The sequence below is a fragment of the Macrobrachium nipponense genome, chromosome 28, assembly GCF_015104395.2.
Source record: "Macrobrachium nipponense isolate FS-2020 chromosome 28, ASM1510439v2, whole genome shotgun sequence".
Classification (NCBI taxonomy): domain Eukaryota; kingdom Metazoa; phylum Arthropoda; class Malacostraca; order Decapoda; family Palaemonidae; genus Macrobrachium; species Macrobrachium nipponense.
Genome location: NC_087217.1, coordinates 12,465,261 through 12,489,531, shown reverse-complemented (window position 1 = coordinate 12,489,531; position 24,271 = coordinate 12,465,261). Strand labels below are relative to the sequence as shown.

At 38.2% G+C, this 24,271-nt stretch overlaps 1 protein-coding gene across 1 annotated transcript in view; it reads right to left on the bottom strand.

Annotated features, from left to right (window-relative positions):
* Nucleotides 1–24,271, bottom strand: part of LOC135201424 (semaphorin-5B-like) — a 246,414-nt gene that overhangs the window by 159,749 nt on the left and 62,394 nt on the right. The window lies entirely within an intron of this gene.

Sequence of the window (24,271 nt, the reverse complement as noted above, 5' to 3'; positions counted from 1 at the left end):
TGCCTCTTTAACGATACAGGAACGGCGACACAAAATACAAATTATGAATTTTATTTCCTCTGGTAATAGTTTTATCAATGACCAATAATATTACGTTTCTAATCGATAAGACGATCTCTAGGACAGGTAATAGGTTTAAAAAAGTACCACAATTTTCGCTTATTTCTAAGAGAAAAGTCATAACAATGACATCTCTATGCAACAAACCAATTCAAACTAAAAAAATGCACCTGTGCAACTGTTTGTAATGTTTAGTTTCTATTTCTTGCATTTATTTCGAAGTGAACGCAAATGATACCATTTCCATGATTTCAATGAGAGCGAGAGAAAAAAAAAAAAAAAAAAAAAAAAAAAAAAAAGAGCTGAAAGTAAATGCCAATAATCAAGGGAACAAATTAACAAGTAACTAGAGAGAGAGAAGAGAGAGAGAGAGAGAGAGAGAGAGAGAGAGAGAGAGAGAGGGGGTGGGGGCGGTCAGAATGTATCAAGGGCAGACACAAAATTGAATTTTTGCATGCAATAAAGGCTTTAGCTCCTAGAACTATATTGGCAGCAAATGTAGGAAACAGGAAGGAAAAAGACGCAAAATATAGAATACTAAATAAGAAAACAAACGGGAAGAGCCATGAGAGAGAGAGAGAGAGAGAGAGAGAGAGAGAGAGAGAGAGAGAGAGAGAGAGAGAGAGAGAGAGAGAGAGAGAGGCCAATATATGCGACCAACCCAGGTATTTGCTTAAACTGGCTAGCTTTTAAGTTCGCTAAATTCCCAAAACATGACTTAGGCCGTTGTCAAGGGTGCAATTTTATCTTTACTTTTATTTATTTAATTATTTATTTTGTATCTTGACACCACATTTTACGCAAAACTGAAGTCACCCACTTTCGCTAAAGTAATGACAAAAAGATACCAACATGACTTCATTTTTGCCATTAATGGTGCTACAGATGTGTGAAGAATCTCTGACCTTTTTGGTTACTCACGATTAAGAAATTCCAACCGTACTTTACCCAAAAGATCAACATCAATCATATTTTGTTCCTTAACTTTACTGTTTGAACGAAATCATGAATTATTATATAAGTATTTTATTTTAAAAGATGGAATTAAACTTGCTGAAGTTTAGTTGCAAACATTTTTTATCTTTTTTACTTGAGTCAATCGAAAATTTTAGTAACAATAAAGATAACGGATAAAGAAAAACGAATAAACAGGAAACATTTGAAGATGACAACTGAATACCATAAAAAATGAAGGGGAAATAAAAAACAAAATTGATAAAACCATTTGAAGTAAACGCAAATCAAACTGAACAAAGACTGTCTTACAGATGACAACAGACCAGGATCAAAATTGACGAAAGAAGACGAAAAAACGCAAGCGATAAAGCGGAGATAAGCAGATGCAAGAATGCTTCAAAACTGGTAAGTGGAGAGGACAACAAGGTCTTAAAGGAGAATAACAAGAAGAAAAAATATAGGGTGACGCTGGATACCAGGACGACAGTCTGCTGCCACCAGGTACCTGAACCTGGCAGCCAAAGAGGAGGGGGATATCGAGGGGGGGGGCGGATAGGGAGGGAGGGCGAGAGGGGGGAAGTGGGTGGGTGGCAGGAAGGGAGAACAGCCAGGTTACTCGTATTCCGTATAAGGCAGTGCATTTGCAAGTGGGCCCACGGCCCTCTCGCCAGTCAGTTCAGCCAACCCCCTCCCCACTCTCTGTCTCTGTCTCTCTCTCTCTCTCTCTCGCTCTATCTCTCCCTCTACTTTCACCGCACCAACTGTACCGGTCGTGGCTTACCGATAGTGATCGCAGACCAGAATAAGAACTTGTCTTTTATCGAGGGAATCCGTGACATGTCATAAATAAAGGCGTTCGTTTCATCTGTTCAAATGTGATCCGTGGCGTCCTGTGACCGAGGCACTGCAGTACCGTTCACTACGCAGGGAAATGTTCCCTCAGCTAATCTTCGTAACTTTCTGATATTTTTCACTACTGTGCAGTGCGGGGCTGGTGGACATACGATAGTAAAAAGAATAAAAGCGCCTTTTCTAGCAGTCGAATGCACCATTTGCAAAATATTGCCAGAAAAAAAAAGAGCAAAACATTGGCAGAGACCCAAGCCTGCCGACGACGAGGCAAAGCGGAACGCGCCAGAATATATCAACTTCTACAAACTGACCAATCCAGTGAGCAAACTGTGGCTCGGGGGAGATGGGAATCTGGAGAGGTCTTGAACTCAAAAGAGAGAGAGAGAGAGAGAGAGAGAGAGAGAGAGAGAGAGAGAGAGAGAGAGAGAGAGAGAGAGATTCAAACATTTTTGAGATGTTTCTCATTTCAAAGCCAAATGAATAGCAAATAAAATTCAGACCTTGAATTAGTATACATGTTTCTTGCGCATACACATATATGCATCAACGCAAGCTTCCAAGAAAGTCAGATTACGAATACACTAGTCAAACTGCTAATAAAAATATGTATTCGCCCATTTATAATCAAAACACGTTCGCATATAAATCGTTTCTAAATATACCATTAATATGTAACTTCAGTGAACGTTAATATTTAATTTTTGTGACAGTTTTCGTTATAAAAATAATAAATATGTGCAGCCTTCCATGTAAGATCGTGTATATAGATATTCATAATCTTGTGGCTGTATAAATTTATTTTAAAAATTTAAGTAATGCTTGCATGAAAACTAATCTTAACTGAAATACTGAATAAGTTCTGACATTCCTAAAACGAGCTCCCGGGCAATTAACTAACTAGCCAGCAAGCTCCAAGCAAGCTCCTCCAGTCTCCGAGCAACCAGCAATTGCAGCTCGTCTCGAAATTCGACGCCGACCGTCATTTACGCCGAGTATCCGGTTGCAAGAGCAACTTCCATCAGTCGATCAAGCAATTATTCGCTCATGTGCTCAATCGGGATCCAGCAGGACACACGATTCTGAGGTGGCTGCGTTCAAAGTATATAGAATAGGGGTGCGTTCAGTAGCGGCGGGTTGGCCTCGTCCTCAATAAACTTGGCTATAGGTCTAATGTTGGCTTTGCTGGGTAGAAATACCGGCCTTGTCGCGTCCACAGCTGTCTTGATAACGTCCAACATTGGCCCTGCTTGACTGAAAATTTTGCTCTGAATTGGCAAACACCAGTTCTGAAGGATATCCATTACTAGCCTATCAGAGAGAGAGAGAGAGAGAGAGAGAGAGAGAGAGGTCCACAGTTGACTTTATAACGTCCAGCATTGTCTACGCTACATTCAAAATTGTCTCTAAATTGGCAAATACCAATTTTAATTATATCCATTAATAGCCTATGAGAGAGAGAGAGAGAGAGAGAGAGAGAGAGAGAGAGAGAGAGAGAGAGAGATACTAAGCATAACCAGGTGGATGAAAAACACCGCCTACTACACAAATGCCTAAACCTTAGAGATGCACACCAAGAGGTCAGACACTTGGATTGTTCCGCGAAGGTCAACCTCGAGACCCTCGACCTCAGAGCTTTGGGAAGGAATATCCCCCAAAAGGAGATCTCGAAGGGCAGCCGAGTACATGACGTTCTTGTCAATATCTCGGTTATTAATTGCAATTTAATTCACTCTACATCAAATGAGAATTTCTTGACGCAGCAAAAAAAAAAAAAAAAAAAAAAAATTGAGATGAGAAACCAATAATACCATACTAAAAAAAAAAATGTGCATTACCACAAATAAACATGTAAGTTAGCCTCAACAGAAATAATGCTAGAGAGAAAGAGAAGGCTCAGTACCTATGGTGTTTGTCAACAAACACTCCTATACAGAGAGAGACGTCCAAACCGAAATTCCAAACGTCAATGGAGAAACTGACGTAACATCTGCGTTTGTGTGACACTGGCCGGTCGGTTGGTGAGGCCCTATGGATGGATCTAGCAACCATTCTTTTAAGACAACCTGGGTCTCTCTCTCTCTCTCTCTCTCTCTCTCATGCTTTGCTTCCTCAATTTCACCTTCTTTCCATACACCGCCTTGCAACATTTGCTACAAGCATCTTCTCTCTCTCTCTCTCTCTCTCTCTCTCTCTCCTCTCTCTCTCTCTCTCTCTCTCTCTATTTTTTCCTCTTCTCCTTCGTACATGTTTACTACTTCTTCCTTCCCTTCTCTCTCTTTCATCTGCTTCAATGTATTACCACTAAGTTTATCTTGTCCACTTTCTACCAAGGCTTTCTCCCTTCTCTCTTCTCTCTCGTTGACCATGCTTTCATTCGAAGTTTCCCTTGCCTAATATTCGTTCAAAACTCTCTCTCTCTCTCTCTCTCTCTCTCTCTCTCCCTTACTTTGCCTCCGCAATTTCACCTTATTTCCATACACTGCCTTGAAACGTTTGCTATAAGCACCTTCTCTCTCTCTCTCTCTCTCTCTCTCTCTCTCTCTCTCTCTCTCTCTCTCATCTGCTTCAACGCATTACCACTAAGTTTATCTTGTCCATTTTCCATCGAGGCTTTCTATCTTCTCTTCTCTCTCTCGTTGACCATTCTTTCATTCGAAGTTTCCCTCGGCTCTCTCTCTCTCTCTCTCTCTCTCTCTCTCTCTCTCTCTCTCTCTCTCTCTCTCAGCACCGATCGAGCCTCGAGGGCAAGAATGACCGACAGAGAGAGGCTGGCTAAACCTTTCACACCTCGCCGTTTCCAGAGAAAGGCGGCGCACCTGTACACACCTGTACATATTTGGGGGTAGTCTTTAATTTCTTTCACCTGGAGGAGGGCGATGCAATTATCGTTCATCGTTACACAACTGACTTTTCATCTATAAAATTTGACAACAGCATGGTTTTTTTTTTTTTTGCTCAGTTCATTTATGCATTAAGTGGTGCAATCGGTACTAGGCCAGAATACTTTATTAATACACTTGCAAAATTGAAAGCAACCTATGATATTTGGAGAACAGTTGTAAAAGCAATGTGCCTAAAGCTCAAGCTTGCAAAGTCCCTGTAATTTAATATGGTTAAGATATATATATATATATATATATAGGATATATATAATATATATATAGATATATATATATATATATATATATATATATATATATATATGGAACTATACAGAGACAGCAAGTATGAGGAAAACAGAGGAGAGGAAGATGGATGTAGCAGAAATGACAATGTTGAGATGGATGTCGGGAGCAACAAGGGAAGATAGGATTAGAAATGAGTATATAAGAGGATCGACAAAGGTAGCTGAAATATAAAAAAAAAAATACAGGAGTGAAGGCTTCGATGGTATGGACACCTGTTACGAAGAGAGGAACATCACGTTGGAAGACATACGATGGCAATGGAAGCGCGGGGTAGAAGGAAGAAGGGAAGACCAAGAAAGAGATGGCGTGATTGTGTAGGGAAAGATATGTCATAGAGAGGTATTAACGAGAACGATGCACAGGACAGAAATCGATGGAGACGACTCATTCACAACGTCGACCCCATATAAAAATGGGCTAAAGCTGGGAAGAAGAAGAAGAAGAAGAAATATATATATATATATATATATATATATATATATATATATATATATATATATATATGTGTGTTCAATAAAATCAAGTTTACTATATGAAAGTGCAAACACTTTAACCCCCTAGAAAGGACTCTTTTTTTTTTTTCAAGGTCATTCAGTACCCTATTTGAATGGTTTAAAATAACAAATGCATTTCGCATGATATTGTTATTTTCAACCATTCAAATAGGGTACTGAATGACCTTGGAAAAAAAAAAAAAAAAAAAAAAAAAAAAAAGAGACTTTCTAGGGGGTTAAAGTTTGCACTTTCATATAGTAAACTTGATTTTATTGAACACTTTTGTACTTTTATATATATATATATATATATATATATATATATATATATATATATATGTATACATTACTATATATAGATATATATATATATATATATATTATATACATATACATATATATATAATAATAATAAGTAGTTTCTAGAGAACAAATTATCCACCAATAGATGCAACATTAATCAAACTTTGTATATACTACACGAGCAGACAAGTATTAAAAAAAAATACAAAATGCTAGAGTAAACATAAAAATGATTGGTTAAGTTCGCATATGGCCGAAATCATGTACGTTAGTGCAATGTAAGGAAAATGCCTCAATGATTCCTAAACAAAAATAACATCCTAATCACTTTTTTTTATAAAAGCAAAATTTTCCATCAAAAATAACAAATCCGAAACTGTCAGTGCTATGACACTTTACTCTCTTACTGAAGCGATTACTTTTTTTGAAGAATCATAAAAACGATCACGGGAAAATAGTCTAAACTGTTAAACTATAAGTACATAAATTTCAAAAGAAACGGATTCGCTAATATATGCATGCGAAAATTAATACTCGTAAATATACGTTTGAGGGTACAAGCAATTTAGTGTTAAGCTTTTACGCCTGATACACGTTCATTATCGAATCTTCTTTCAATCCTAGAATGTAGTGATAAATATTCTACTTATAAAAGAATTCTGAGGCATACATCACTAAGGCCACAAATCTCTCTTCCTTCGCCTGTTTTATACACACAATATATATATATATATATATTATATATATATATATATATATATATATATATATATACATATATGTATGCATGTAAGTATGCGCGTGTGTATAAAATTTATATATATATATATATATATATATATATATAGATATATATATATATATATTGTGTATATATATCATATATATTTATATATATGTATAATTATACACACACACACACACAAATTCCTCTCTCTCTCTCTCTCTCTCTCTCTCTCTCTCTCTCTCTACCTGTCCATTACGTCCCTACTGATGCTGAATGACAGGTCATTGTAGGGCATCCGGAGTCGAATGACGCCCTCTGGTCACTGGCCTCCCGCTGGAGGTGTTACATAGAGCTTCTGCCCAGGAGATGAACAGGGCGAGGGAAGCAATTAAGGACAGCGAAGGATTTCCAAAGGAAAGAAGACTCATGAGTGGAGGATAAGAAAAAAATAAAAAGATAAATATTGTACTACTGAGATATGAACAAATATACACTTATTTATTTGACCATGTTTTGGATTGTTGCTTTTGGCAATAATGATAGTGATAAAGAAGAACGACTGTAAAAAATATATATTAAAAAATATAATATTAAGAAGATAAAAACATGAGAAATAATAATAAAATTATGAAAACTAAATTCAAAGAATTACGGAAAAATTGTCTAGTGAAGATCACTTACAGCCATCACATTCAAACAAACGTTTCTTGTTTTTTATTTGGGAATTCTCAAATGAACATGCAGCTTCCAATGACGTGTATTTTAACTTGAAAATCAGTATACAAATCAGCGTGGAATCTATTAATGCTTGATTTTAATTAGGTTATTAAAGCTATTTAAAATGAATCGCTTTCCTTGTTTCTTTTCACAATTATGTCTGATGATAACACTGCCCTATATTTTTATTTTCTGTTATCAATACTATAAAATAAGCAGGTCTCTGCTCCAGTTAATAATGTATATTTCTTTAACTAAAAATCTTTATAAAATATATTTGATTAAAAATCTTTTATTACTATTTTCTTTATTCAGAGACTATTATCAACCAGATAATAACCCAGATGAATTTAACATTTTTTAGTTCCCTAATAAATTATCAAATACATCATGTTCTCGCATCAATTTTACTTGCTCTATTTTTTTCATATAATCACAATTGCGGACGAGTCAATTAGCTTCATCATATTTTGATCAAAAGCCGGTAAGTGCATTACGCAAAGATTCGGCAAAAAAAAAAAAAAAAAAAAAAAAAAAAAAAAGTCATAGCTTTCATCTCTTTTTCCATCCCGAATAAGAATGATTATTTTTCTCGTTTCACTTTTGCTTACCAAAATAAAAAAAAATAACAATTACATTGTTTCATTACCTTCATTCTCACTTTCAAAGCCTGTTACGTGGCTAAAAATCTCGCAATTTCCATCCAGTTTATTCTTTCAACATCCAGAAACTGTCAAAGGAACAGGGCTACTACCGGCCCACCTGCACAAGTACCTAACAAACGTCTCATCAGGGCAGTGGGTGGTCGCCACACATGAATGAACTCGAGAAAAAAAAAGAAAAAAAAGGGGGATGAACATTAGTGAAACTTACGGACAGATACTATGCATTACGTCCATCTGGAAATTGGGCTAAACGGTGCTACCGGAGTTTCTCAATGACTGTCAATCAGTCTGTATGCCAGAGAGAGAGAGAGAGAGAGAGAGAGAGGTTTCTCTGTTTATAAGTATGTCTGTCTAAAGAGAGAGAGAGAGAGAGAGAGAGAGAGAGAGAGAGAGAGAGAGAGAGAGAGAGAGAGAGGGGTGGTTTCTCTGTTTATAAATATGTCTGTCTAAAAGAGAGAGAGAGAGAGAGCTGGCTCCTCTTTATTAATCTGTTTGTTTGTCTGTCTGAGAGAGAGAGAGAGAGAGAGAGAGAGAGAGAGAGAGAGAGTTTCTCTCTGTTTATAAGTATGTCTGTCTGAGAGAGAGAGAGAGAGAGAGAGAGAGAGAGAGAGAGAGAGAGAGAGCTGGCTCCTCTTTATTAATCTGTTTGTTTGTCTGTCTGAAAGAGAGAGAGAGAGACCTTACCTTACAGACCTTACATCTTGTTCGGGTTGCCCCAGGTCCCTCAGTGTGAGGCACCTCTAATGTCTACCAGAGAGTTGCTAGTACATCTTCCGGTATATTTTGCATCTTCCAATCTTGGATGGTCTGGGATGCAGTTTAGATATTTGTCGAGCTTATTCTTAAACACATCTACGCTCACTCCTGATATATTCCTCAGATGAGCTGGCAACGCATTGAATAGACGCTGCATTATCGATGCTGGTGCGTAGTGGATTAATGTCCTGTGTGCTTTCCTTATTTTTGTTCCTGGGTATAGTTTTGGGCACTATTAATCTACCTCTGCTTGCTCTTTCTGATATTTTAGTTCCATGATATTTTCTGCTATTCCTTTCTATTCTGTTTCCATGCCTGAATTATCATGTAGCGTTCTCTTCTCCTTTCTAGACTATATAATTTTAAGAATTGTAGTCTTTCCCAGTAGTCTAGGTCCTTAACTTCTTCTATTCTAGCTGTAAAGGACCTTTGTACATCTCTCTATTTGTGCAATATCCTTTTGATAGTGTGGGTACCATATCATATTGCAATATTCAAGTGGACTACGAACATATGTTTTATAAAGCATAATCATTGTGTTCAGCTTTTCTTGTTTTGAAGTGCCGTAACAACATTCCCATTTTTGCTTTACATTTTGCCAACAGAGTTGCTATTTGATCATTGCATAACATGTTCCTATTCATCATCACACAAAGGTCTTTAACTGCTTCCTTATTTGTGATGGTCTCATTATTAGGTCCCTTATATGCATATAGCTTTCTTTCTCTGTCTCCATAATTTATTGATTGATTCAAATTTATCAGAGTTAAATACCATCCTATTTACCTCTGCCCAATCATATACTTTGTTAAGGTCTCTTTGTAGAGCGTTCCTATCTTCATCACAAGTAATTTCTCTACTTATCTTGTGTCACTGCGAAACTACTCACTACCGAACCTCCAACATTATTGTCTATGTCTTCAATCATAATAACAAACAGTATTGCAGCTAACACCGTACCTTGCGGCACACCGGATATTACCTTCGGCTTCATCCGATTTCTCGTCGTTTGCAATAACTATCTGTTTTTTCTGTTGTGTAAAAATTCTTTTAACCATCTTCCTACTTTATCCACGATATTGTGTTTTCTAATTTTCTTCGCCAATATATTATGGTCTACTTTATCAAAAGCTTTTGCAAAGTCTAAATAAACCACATCTGTTTTCATTTCCGCTTTTCATATTTTGAATATGTTTTCACGGTGACTAAACAGTTGGGTTTGTGTACTTTTTCGTGGGTTACGAAACCATGTTGTCCTTTATTAAAAAACAATTATTATTTTTTATAAATGTTTCATAATATTTTTCTTCATTACCCTTTCATACACTTTCATAATATGTGATGTTAGACTCACAGGCCTATAATTACTTGCCTCTAGTCTTGATCCACTTTTGAAAGTAGGGGTAATATATTGCTAATTTGTGCTCATCATATATCTTGCCTGTATCTACACTTTGTCTTAATAATATTGCAAGTTTGGCTTTGCGATAGAATGAACTACTTCTTTAACAAAATAGCAGGAATTCCATCAGGCCCTGCAGCAGCTCCATTTTTAATTTCATTAATAGCCTGCACAATATCAGCTTCATTAATATCTATGTCAGCTAAATATTCACTATTTTCATCCCTTACTTCTATATCATTATCTTCATTATCTATTCTAGGGGTGAATTCTCTCTTATATCGTTCTGCAGTATGTGCAAATTTCCTTTTTTTCATTCGTTAATCTCCCTTCAATTCTCAGAGGGCCTATTTCTATTCTTCTTTTATTCATCTTCTTCGCATATGAAGAGAGAGAGAGAGAGAGAGAGAGGTTTCTCTGTTTATAAGTATGTCTGTCTAAGAGAGAGAGAGAGAGAGAGAGAGAGAGAGGGTGGGGGGTTTCTCTGTTTATAAATATGTCTGTCTAAAAGAGAGAGAGAGAGAGAGAGAGAGAGAGCTGGCTCCTCTTTATAAATCTGTTTGTTTGTCTGTCTGAGAGAGAGAGAGAGAGAGAGAGAGAGAGAGATTTCTCTGTTTATAAGTATGTCTGTCTAAGAGAGAGAGAGAGAGAGAGAGAGAGAGAGAGAGAGAGAGAGAGAGAGAGAGAGAGAATGGGTAAATCCGATCAAATCTACTAGGTTCACAAAGGTCTCAAATGAAAAATAACAGGCATAATTAATGCTCATTCCTAAAGCCATAAAGAGAGAGGAGATGAATCAGCACGAGAGCCTAGACCACAAGCGTGCCATTTATAACCAGATATACTTTCAATCGATAAACCTCTCATATTTTCTGAAAGAGTTACAAAATGGACGCAATTCTTTAGGTCTATCCAGGACTGTTATCATTCTGTCTCTTATTCATAAAAATATCTTCTCTCTCTCTCTCTCTCTCTCTCTCTCTCTCTCTCTCTCCTCACACAGACACACACCCACCCACACACACACACACACAAGCACTCTCTCTCTCACTTCTCGGATGAACTAACAAGTCTTTGAGACATCCTAATCCCTCTCTCTCTCTCTCACACATATACAAAAACACTCTCTCTCTCTCTCTCTCTCTCTCTCTCTCTCTCTCACAACGGTCCTCGTGGTATAATGGTAAGAAACTCTACTCACAGCCAAAGATCGAGGTTCGATCCCCAGCCCCAGAGGGTGGGTGCGTGATGGGGGGGGGGGGGGGTGGGGGGGTGATGGTGGTGGTGTGTGTATTGGGGGGGGGGGGGGGGAATGAACAATATTGAAGTTTTTCTTAAAATTCCAGTGCAAAATCCAGTACGCCTCCGTTGAAATGAAATCGTAACACGGTCATCTGACTGCTGTGGGTCTCAGAGAGAGAGAGAGAGAGAGAGAGAGAGAGAGAGAGAGAGAGAGAGAGAGAAAATTGGTGCCCCCTCTAAATGCATAACACTATACCTTACGGTCGACCTTTCTGTCCATTAGCGAAAATTGGAGCATTTTAATTACAGCCATCCATCTATAAAGGTACCTGTCTACCTGTTAGTTTTTTACTGAAAAATCATGTATAGATTGTTAGAATAATTGTTCACTCGCTCTCTCTCTCTCTCTCTCTCTCTCTCTCGTTAACTGACTTCAAATGGATCTCATCACTGCATAAGGAAGTTCGAAAAACTACAAATATATAAAAAATTGCAGAAGTGATAAAATCTAAAATCTTCATCAACAAAATACAGCCATCTTTGTATCTATGACCTTGGAAACATAAGAGCACACCTGATCCCCTATATAATTTTCTCCGAAATATTTAACTTCTTTAAGAAGCTATTTCCGGTGGACCGGTGGACTTCAGGATTCTTGGGAGAGACAGAAAGAAGATATTCCTTCTAACAAAGAACAGGATCTTTCATTTATTTGTCAGATATATAAAATAAGACAGCACGACGTATATCTAAGAAGACGAAAGATAAGGCAAGATAAGAGAGAGAGAGAGAGAGGAGCGAGAGAGAGGGAGAGAGAAAGAGAATATTCCCTCTAGCAGAGAAAAGGATCTTATATTCACTTGTCAAAAATATAAAATAAGACACCACTAAGTACATCTAAGACGACACAAGACAAGGCAATATGAGAGAGAGAGAGAGAGAGAGAGAGAGAGAGAGAGAGAGAGAGAGAGAGAGAGAGAGAGTGAATACATTTCCTCTATAATATAGCAAAGAGAAGGAGCTTTCATTTTTTTGTCAGAAATATAGAATAAGACGCTACGATATACATCTAAGACGACAAAAGACAAGGCAAGATGAGAGAGAGAGAGAGAGAGAGAGAGAGAGAGAGAGAGAGAGAGAGAGAGAGAGAGAGAGAGAGGGGGGGGGTCCAGGATTCCTAGATAAGCCCGTATAATAAGTACAATTGACACTGTCTAGCAGACAGCAAAATCATACCAACCCACGTTTTCTAAGACTGGATACCCCACAATAAAACGAAAGCCGAGATGTCAGAATGATTACGACCAAAATACTTCAATGGAATCACAGAATAAAAAACTAAAAACAAGAATTAAAACACAGAACTTTGCGAGAAGATAAAAAAAATACTTAAAATATGACATAACCGAAATACCATGGGGAATATACCCACAAAAGCTCAAATCATACAGAAAGAGTAACACTTGCTTTAGGTGGGCCAGCCTCCAACCAATCATCAGGTGCCCCGGTGCCCAACGCGGTCTCACCTGAGATGCAAAACTACAATCATGAGTCACCTGATAGCCTTAAGGGGTGGAGGAAGGGTGGGTGGGGGGGATAAGAATCTCCTGATTGCCTTAGGGGTAAGGGGGGTCACTTGATAGCCCGGAAGGGTGGGGGTCGAGGGATGATTTAATATCTCCCAACCAAACATCACCTCGCGAGTTGGGGCAGCAGCAAGTGGCATACCCGCTAGGCTAAGACTAAAAAGGATGAGGGGAGGGAGGGGAGGGAGGTGAGAGGGAGGAGGGAGGGAGGGAAGAGGGTGGGGGGTGGGTGTCTGGAAGAGAACCTGAAGAAGTTACTTTTTATCATCAGCGAGTGTTGACCTGATGCAAGTGTCGGGACGCTTATTTTTTTTTTTTTTTCTTATTTTTTTTTTTTTAATTTTTATTTTTTTTTTAAAGGTGACCTGGATAGATGAATAGTAGTATGGATAGATAGATGGACAGAGGAATGGTTGTATGGACTGATGGATGGATAAATGAATGGTTATTTGGATAAATGGAAGGTTAGAAAGACAAAAATATAAACAGTCATGTGAATGAAGAAAACCACATGTAAACGTGCATCTCGCCTCTTGCGTCGCTATAGCAAACGTGTCTTTTGGAGACCTGTATTCTAAGTAGCACTTAACACTCAAGTAACACTCGGCAGTTAAGAAAATGCTGTCACTTTCGCAGGCATAAATAGTCGCGACTAAGCAGGGCAGACGAGACGTTTTGTGGGTCTCGTCTGGTTTAGGTAGTCTAGATAAAAACAAAAAACAAAAGAAAAAAAATTCCAGTTTTATAAGTCTTGTAGTTGTTGTCAGAAGTCTTTTTTTATTATTACTTATTCTGGTGTTGTACTTTCTACTGCAGCTATTATAGTTGACTACTGCCACCTTCCTTTTGAACATTACAAAATTTACCTATTCACTGCTTTCGCTATTTTACTAATTATTATTATCCACTACACTGCGAGTCGAACAAAAAAAATGGCCGATAGGAAAAAATCAAACTTATATATGCTCACTATATGGTTCATCCAACTTCCAAGAGAGAGAGAGAGAGAGAGAGAGAGAGAGAGAGAGAGAGAGAGACCTATAAACGAACACTTGTGCCTCATTTTCGTATAGAGAAATCGGAATGGGGTTCTTTCCATGCTTCTGTGTTTCCTTTCAAGATTCGAAGTAATCGCTAATTATAATGCTGATTATACAGGTCACAATCACTAGGAACAGGTCCTTCAATTCTTTCCAAAACTTGAATTTCCATTTCGTCAGTTGTAAAAGTATCCAAGAATACTTATGAACGGGTAAACTAAAGAGTTTGCGGGATATATATATATATATTGATTTATATATTATATATTATATATTATATATAATCAATAGATATATATATATATGTTACTCAAGTTGCACAAGCCAGCGATAGGTGTTGGCGTTTTGAGGTAGGAAGAGCAATGGTTAGATAGTATCGTCCAAATGTGGGGGCGAGGTTCTACAGAAGGAGGTGGGGACGGGGGGAGGTGGAAGAACAGCATGGAGGAGGGAGGGGGGGGGGATGGAGCAGCTGACGCTACGCCCCAGGATAACAAAAGCCCCTCCGTTCCCAAGTAAGGACGCCCAAAGCACACCCAGTCCTGACCTCTTTCTACAGACTTCGTAGCGAACCTGAAGGTGTAGGATATGTGGAACGAAAAATGCCTGGGTATGGTCGCGTTTTGGTGAAAACAGTCAGTCAGTTTCCTATGTTGTTTCAATTCTTTTTTTTTTTTTAACCTTGGTGGTCTATATGAGTGTATATATATATATATATACACACACACGTATATATATATACACATATATACACTATATATATATATATATATATATATATATATATATATATATATATATATATATATGTAGTATATATGTGTATGTATATGTGTGTGTGGGTTTGTGTGTCTGTGCCCGTGTGTATGTATTTATGTCTGATCATAAGTTATAAAATATTCAAAATTTAAGATCATCTTACGCACGGCTTAGTTGGAAAAATACTAATTTCAGGAACTAAATATTGGAATACGAAAGAAAGAATTATACTTGAGTATGCGTGGCCTAATCCCAGATATACAGCGAAGTAGTTGGTCTATACCACGTATGCGTTATTAAAATATCATCGAATACCAGCCACCTGGACAAAGCCCAACTTACGGGCTGCTGAAGAGCAAGAGCTGAATCTAGATAGACAGAAACCAATCAATAAAGCTGACAGTTTCACAGCCTTTATCGGCAAGGTACAAAAATGTCTCCCTGATTTTCTGTCTGCTTGCTTCGCTGTTTTTCCTGATAATAATAACGTTAAAATTAGACGCGATTGCATACTGCCATCTACTACCAAGCTTTGGAATCCTCTCCTTGCAACTCTGTAAGTTTGGTTATTCTCACAACTTCCTTCCTGCACGGGCCGGAGAGTGATTATTGTATTTGACTACCAGGCACTGAAATCATCTGCCTGCTTCTATTCATTTTATTGTTACAACCTTCCTCGTCACAAACAGGGTCAGTGTCTTCCTGCATACTTCTAAAATTAGGGATCTTCTCGATTCTATTCTCTTTGCTTACAAACCTAACTGTTTTTTTTCTGTTAGAGGCGGTGCGTATTTCATTTCTACCTTCAACTAAGTTACCGAACAGTCTCCTTGAGGATGCCGTGAAATTAGAGCTTCACAAGTTCAAGCTAAGATGCAATACATTACTACCCTAATACCATTCCCTGCATTTTAATAAATTCTTATCTATTGAGTAATCTATTTTTTTTCGTTTTTAATAAGTGAGATCTCTTCTTTCTCTATTTCCCTTTACTTCTTACGTCTTCCAAATGAACACCATTTCTTTGGAAGCTTGACTTTCAAATCAATGGCACCTGTGGGCTTGTTCCATATGAATAGGGTTCATCTCCTGCATAATAATAATAATAATAATAATAATAATAATAATAATAATAATAATAATAATAATAATAATAATAATAATAATAATAATCTTTTCCATTCCGCCAAGGTGTGTAATTCCCTCTTAGATCCTCTTTTGCAGTTTCCGCTTGAAAGGATCGCCGACTGCTATTTCTTCCAAGCACAAAGAAATTTTGGAATTCTCTCAGCGTGCTTGTGTGCGTGCATGCCATTTTCTTCTCTTATTATAATCGTTCTTTACTTTTTTCCTTAAGATGTCTTTCAACCTTGCAGCTGTCCTTCTTGTACGGGGCAGATTGTCATTTCCGTCAGAGTCAGGAATCACGAAATTTTTGTCCTGTTAACCCACAATCTTTAAAATGAACTTGTTGAGGACATAACATAACCAGACCGAATGTATTTTAAAAACTTTACTGTCATTTCCTCTACAAGATCAAATCTACTTCATAAAGATTAAACTCGTCTAAATAATAATACTCTTTTACTTTTCAAATGCGTCTGAAATAAGAACGAAGTCAACAGACAAATGCTGTATTTCAATGAAAAAAAAAATAGTTATTTCCTCTCTAAAATCAACTCGACTTCATAAAGATAAAACGCACCTAAGTAATAATAATCTTTTACTTTTCAAATACCCTTTGAAATAAGAACTAACTTAACAAACACATGCTGTATTCTAATAATATAAAATACTCTCATTTCCTCCACAATTACTAATCTACCTCATGAAGATTAAAGGCATCTAAGTAATAATACGCTTTTACCTTACAAACACCTCTGAGTTAAGAACTAACTTAACAAACACATACCGTATTCTAATAGTAAAAATTACTGTCATTTCCTCTCCAAAAACAACTACTTCACGCAGATTAAACGCATCTAAAAATAATACGCTTTTTTCAAATACCCCTGAAATAAGAACTAACGCAACAACCAAACGTAAGGGAACCAAAAGTAAGAGAACGATGAAACAGAGAACTTCTTCAAGGAGTCAAGACAGACGACGGCCAAGTCGCTTATGTCATCCCAGGTCATGTAATTATGGCTGTTATGTGACCATTATGTGGCGAGTACTCTGCATTCAAGTGGAGCCTGCGGGTTCAGCTCTTAGTTTTCTGTCTACTTCCATTTGAACCTTCAAGGCCTCTCGGTGTTGTGAGATAGAGAGATAAGGACGGAGATGGATGAGAGAAGAGAGATAGAGAGAGGAGAGTAGAGAGAAGAGTACCATATTCTTTTAAATCATTTCATGAATGTGATAATCCTTTCTTGAAGAGAGAGAGAGAGAGAGAGAGAGAGAGAGAGAGAGGAGACGAGAGAAGAGATGGAGAGAGAGAGAGAGAGGGGAGTGCCATATTCTTAAATCGATCATAAATGTTATACGTTTCTTCTGTAAGAGAGAGAGAGAGAGAGAGAGAGAGAGAGAGAGATACCATATTCTTAAACCATACATAAATGTTATACTTTTCTTCTGAAGAGAGAGAGAGAGAGAGAGAGAGAGAGAGAGAGAGAGAGAGAGAGAGAGAGAATCATATTCTTAAATCATAAAGGCGCTTGCCTATGTGTAAATATACATATACCGATTTCATACACGATGAATATGCAAAAGAATAAACTGTTAATTAACTTGAAGAAACACATTTCATTTTAACACAATTATCATTCGTGAGAGAGAGAGAGAGAGAGAGAGAGAGAGAGAGAGAGAGAGAGAGAGAGAGAGAGAGAGAGACTATACACAGTATCAGCCTGTTCTGACTGCATCGACCCCATCCACCCCCCTTAACACAGCCCCCTTCCCAAAAAGAAAGGGGAGGTGGGTGGCTAAGCTAACCTCTGCAACTTCAGAGATCAGAGTCGTGTACACATTTTCATCGATGACCATAAACGCTGTCAATCCCGGGGTACACCTGTGGTATTTCTGCAATTCATCAGATATGCAGGTGCACAGCCACCGACCAGCAGGGCGATCAACACCACCCTCCCCAACTCACTCTCTCTCTCTCTCTCTCTCACACACACACAACATATACAAAAGCATAATTACTTTTCCTGTCCGCATATATACACGATTATAACGAGTATAACTCCTCTCTCTATAATTCATATCTCTCGTTATATACTCAATAACATCAATATAAAACTCTCTCTCTCTCTCTCTCTCTCTCTCTCTCTCTCTCTCTCTCTCTCTCTCTGTTTTTCACATACATACACAGGCAAAATTACTTTTCTTCTTACTTATAGACACGAATATAACGGGTATTCACTCCTCTCTCTTTGCAAGTCTTCTCTTTCGTTACATACACAATTAGTATAGATATAAAATCTCTCTTCTCTCTCTAAACTCTCTCTCTCTCTCTCTCTCCCTCTCTCTCTCTTTAATATCTTCTCTCTCTCTCTTCTCTCTCTCTCTCTCGTCTCGCCTCTTTCTCTCTCTCTCTCTCTCCAATATTCTAAAGGCTTAGGAAAACAGCTTATGGTATTAGTGATTTCAATTCGCTTCGTAAGTAATCCACGCAAATACAACATTTAGAAATCCGAGAAAATATGAATCTGATAAATATTACTTCAGAACTATCAACGAGAGAGAGAGAGGAGAGGAGAGAGAGAGAGAGAGAGAGAGAGAGAGAGAGAGAGAGAGAGAGAGAGTTTAATGCATGATAATAATATTTTAAATGAAACAGAGGAGACAGGTACAGAGAGATAGGAACGGTTGCACAATCGGGACTTAAAAAGGTCTCATTTGCGTTCCTATTCTTCCGTACGAAGTCTCGGTCTCTCCACGCTGAAGGAATGACATGTGGGAATGCGTACTGATTATTAACACACACCATGCATATATATATATATATATCTCTATCTATATATATATATATATATATATATATATATATATAATATATATATATGTAATAGAGAGAGAGAGAGAGAGAGAGAGAGAGAGAGAAGAGAGAGAGAGAGAGAATTCTCAGTAATTGTTTTGGGATGGGGATATTAACCTACTGCCCTTTACACAACTAAGTACAACCAACAACAGTCGACCAAGCACCGAGGTCACCGGATGATAATAATAATAATAATAATTTTCTTATTTCAACCGCCCCCTCCCCCTACCCCTCCCCCGCCACGACCGCCCCAAATGAGAGACATTAAAATGAGCATCCAATGAACAGAGACGTACCCGAGTTCGTACCCTCCGAAGAATGGTTCCCTTAAAAAGCAACCCCCATTGCCTGGCTGTCCCATATCTTTGTCGCAGAGCACCTCCGCTGTCGCTGATAATACACGTACGCAAACAATACAAATATGAATGGGTTCGGTTGTAGGGGAGGGGGGAATTGCATACATACGTACACAGAGGACATTTCAAAATGACCCTAGCTGACGTTGATAATGTCGAAAATCGAGATTTCGGGAATAAAGCCAGACAGTAGGCGACGTAATTTTCACTAGCAATCAAATATGAATTCCTTTGGCTAAAAACGTCCAAAATACACGAGATCTTTCTTTTGGTGAAAATAGGCAAACTTAAGTTTATGAAGCATAAATATGTTCAAGTATAAAGCAAATATCAGGTTTTGGGAGAATGGTCCTTGTTACGAACATCAACAAACTGATCATCCTTCAAGAAATTAACAAAAACAAAGGATATGAAAAAAAAGCTGACAAGAATATTAGTAAAGGAAAAATAAAAAAAAATAATAAAAGAAAGAAAGAGAGAGAGAGATACATACTACACACATGACTTGAAAGCAAACTCACAATGAAATAAAGAATATAACGAAAAACAAAAGAAAATCTAAAAAAAAATGGATATTAGAATAATAGATTAAAACAAGAAAGCAACAGGAAGCAGACGTTGAAGAAGCGAAGCAAAAACCAAGAATAGCAAAAGACATCAAAACAAAAAGGGGGTAATAAAAACGACGACGCGACTCCCTCGGCCTAGGTCCTAAAAGGTACGAAATGGCAAAATCACCCACGACCCGGAGAGACTGAACTAAGCCCCCCTCCCCCCCCCCCCCCCCCCCCCCCCCCCCCCACCCACCCCCCCCCCACAACCCGGGGGTCATATCAACGGCAATGAAAATCCTATTTAACAACAGGTTGCTACTGGATAATCTAACGCCTACGGGAAGCATTAAAAACTCCAGGAGTAAAAAAAAAAAAAAAAAAAAAAAAAAACTCATGCTTATCGGTCGAGTCACGAGTCAGTTCGCGCACATACACACAAACACACACACACACACACGTACACCAGGTGGCCCGAAAAGCCTCATTAATTGCCGCTGGAGATTTGCCTGAACGAATCCAAATTAGACGAAGGTGTGACGGAGGTGCTTACATCGGACAGTTCAAGTGCTGCATGATTCTGTGCCTGATGCTGGAGGAGGGTTGCTTTGTGTGTGTGAGAGAGAGAGAGAGAGAGCGCTCTGACAGCATCTAATAACGTTAATAATCATGGGGATGAACTTGGACCTTTTATTTTTGACGATGAGGACAGTAGTACTTGTTAAGCTTGAAGGTCTTGAAGTGTATTTTTATGAGTAAACTGAGATTTATTTTATCCTCATCATTTACGGAACTCGATTGTTCTTTGCATTATTCGATAAAATAATAATAACAAAAATAATAATAATGATAATGATAATAATAATAATGGGAAAAAAAAAGGAAAAAAAAAAAAAATGGATAATAAAGTATCAAGATCTGAAAATAGAAATAAGTAAGAAGGATATGGGATATGCCAGTGGAAATCGTACCCCATAATCATAGGAGCACTAGGCACGTCCCAAGATCCCTGAAAAGGATCTAGAAAAACTAGAGGCTGAAGTAGCTCCAGGACTCATGCAGAAGAGTGTGATCCTAGAAACGCCACACATAGTAAGAAGAAAATGATGGACTCCTAAGGATGGCAGGATGCAACCCGGAACCCCACACTATAAATACCACCCAGTCGAATTGGAGGACTGTGATAGAGCAAAAAAAAAAAAAAAAAAAAAAAAAAAATTATAATAATAAACTAATAATAATAACCTGTTTGTATGATTTTTGTGCCCTTTTCAGTCTTGCTATCCTCGACAGCAGTGAACAATTATTTTTTTTGTACCTCCCATTAATTATATAACCCAGCAAAGACTTTCAGTCATATTCCTCATTTCATGTAAATGTCAGGATCACGCTTTTCCCGTGGATTTTCCACCCGTCCAGCTACTGATCATTATCACCATTACCCTTAAAACAGCTCAAACCCTCCGGAAAAGTTTGAAGAAGAAGAAGAGAAAAAAAAAAAAGGAAGAGAGCTTTCCGAACGACCTTCAGAGTGACCTCTGAGTCCGGAGGAACATCACAAGACACACCACCTAAATCACTCTCGGCCTGAGAAACCAACAGCGGCATTCCACCCTAATAACAAATTAAAGAAAAGAAACGAGGCTTCATCCTTTAAGTCAGAGTGACCTCCGGGCGAATCCCAGCCCAAGGGCGCCCAATTAAAGGGAGCGTGCCCACCGGCTAGGGCATTTCAAGGCATACCGGTCGACCAGACCGGGGGCCACTGAAGACCCCGCCATCAGCTTCTGGGAACTAAAAATTCCCGCTTCTTTCCCCGTGCTTTGTAATTATTAACCATAATGATGTAATCGCAGCCATCTTGACATCCCACCCTAACACTTCTTCCTCGTCTCCCCTCTCCCCTAACCCCCCAACCAACAACTCTTTTCCTGACCTTGAATTATTCCAAACCAAACCAACTTTTTGGTGTTTGCAATATCACCCGACATCTTTCCGTCGCCATTCTTCTTGCTCTGTGGTTACCTTGCACAAACGCCAGGGCAAGGGTATATGTATCCTTAAGCCGTCGACTGCGAGAGAAAAAAACTAAATGGATTGCCCAGATCGGCTGAAAAAATGGCGCTTTTGATAATCCTGCGGACAGTTCTTCGCGAGGTATAGACGCCGCGGTCAGGGAGATCCATCACTTTGCTATTGTCAGAAGCGATAAACTAAGGTAGATGAATCTTATTTCCCCTCGACACAAATTTCCTCCTCCTCCTCCTCCTCTCTCCTCCCTCCCCTCCCTCCTCCTCCTCCCCTCTTCTTCTGATCAAAGACAAAGAACAAACCACCTAGGGCATCCCTCTCTCTCTCTCTCTCCTGCTTCCCCTGCTCAGTCAAATTCTTAAAACTCATTAATACGCTCATATAAAGCAAGACCCAAAAACGCTAAGCTAAAAATCACACCGTGAAATTAGATAGAGGAGAAAAAGAACAAGAGGAGAGAGAGAAAGAGAGAGACAGAATCCCTGAGGCACTTTTCAACATGGCAGCCGCTTTGAACCCTTACGGAAAAGCGAAGCGTATAAGTCAAGTTCTCTCTCATTAAAACTGAGTCAGTGTCGATTTGCTGAAACTACGAGAAGTCGATTGGAAAAAATGATAGAAGAAAAGTTATCATGATAGCCAACGTAAAATCGTGTCATTTTCTGGTGTAATGTAGCGTCATGTAATGTAATGGGTGACCAGGTGAAAATTCAGCATGTTACTTTGCCCACATGAGTTACAAGGAGTTACAGGGATTAGGATGCCTCAAAGACTTCTTAGTCCATCCGAGGAGACATCGTGTGCTCCCTTATCTCTAAGAGCAGGTTTTACTGTTCATTCACAGTGTCCTATTGATTTTGTCTAGCTTTCTTTTAAACCCTTCCACACTACTGCTGTTTACAACTTCTGGTGGCAGTTTATTCCATGTGTCACATATTTTGTATGTAAAGAAGTTACCGCAATGGGATGTGTTGTATCTCTTCAGTTCTAGTTTCCATCCATTATTTCTTGTCTGGTTTTCGTTTAATGGAAATAGGTTACTGTCTACTTTCGTTATGCTTTTCATGAAACTACATCTCCATCGATTTCTCTAAATTCAACTAGTGTCTTTTACCACAAAACAATACACGTCTTGGGTTCACTCTCAACCATTCGATCTTTCATCAGAACAGATTTATCTCTCTCTCTCTCTCTCTCTCTCTCTCTCTCTCTCTCTCTCTCTCTCTCTCTCTCTCTCTCTCTATCTATCTCCAGGTACATAATATAAAATCCTATAAGGTCTCCAGCACAGCTCTACTTCCCTCCACAATTACGCAACCAATGTCAGTCTAGAAAAGGAGAAATAACGTAGACAATAATACGAGTACAATTACAGCCTTTGCCTGGAAGCATAAAGACAATGAAATCAGATTAAAGAAATAAACATCTAATTCATTAAATCCTGTTAAGCCTAATTTTTCTCAAACGTCTTCTCAATACCTTTGTGTCAAACCAGTAACAAACTTCTATAAACAAGCTAGTGCGTATGTATGTATGTATATTTGCCAATTTTTTTTGTAAACCATTCTTTACATACAACATACGTCAATGAAATAAATAACCAAATAAATAAATAAACATTACACGCCAGTAAAATATGGTTATTAATTGATAACATAAAACAGAACTATTTAAAAAATTATAATCTAAGTTAACGAATAATTTAGGTATATGAAATAAAAACAATAATAATCTACATGCGGTGGCAACGAAAAGGGGGTGTGGGGGAGGGGGCATTACAAGACGCCCTTACCAAGAGAGAGAGAGAGAGAGAGAGAGAGAGAGAGAGAGAGAGAGAATTACAAAAGCTCAAGGAAATCGTGCGATGGGTGAGTAGATCACACGCCGCACGCACATGCCCCATGCACCCTAACAGATTTGGGATGTCCTAAGTGGGTGCTGCCTGCCCTACTACACCCGGGGCATATCAGCAACGTATGCAACCGATACTTACCGACAAAAAATTTACGCTATCTTTGGGCACGGCCGGACTGACTGTATTCCAGAATACACACACACACAACACCATACACACACATACATATATATATTATATATATACTATTTTTTTTTAAAACCTGTATATATACACATATAATATACATACATACACACACACACACATATATATATAATATATATATATATATATATATATATATATATATATCAGCTTACTGAAATAGAAAACAATATCCGTCATGGTTTATCAAATCGCCTATATATATATAATCTGCTACTCCCCTCTAACAAATAACACACCCAACAGACTGCAAGGCATCTTAGACCATTGTTGCCTTATGGTCAGTTTATTCAATCAATCAATCCATCAGTCAAAAAACCCCCTCATTCCATTGATGAGCAAAACCATTTCGCATAAGATTATCTGATCAAAAACAGTCTCTTTACGAGGTATAATAAAAGTAACGTTCGAACGTGTAAATTGCAAGTGAGACGTCAAGATTCGAAGACGAAAATCCTTAAGAGGGAATGGGGGGAAAATACAGGATAAAGCATTCGTGTCTGGGACGTGTGTGCAGCAGCACGCAAGAATCCTTACA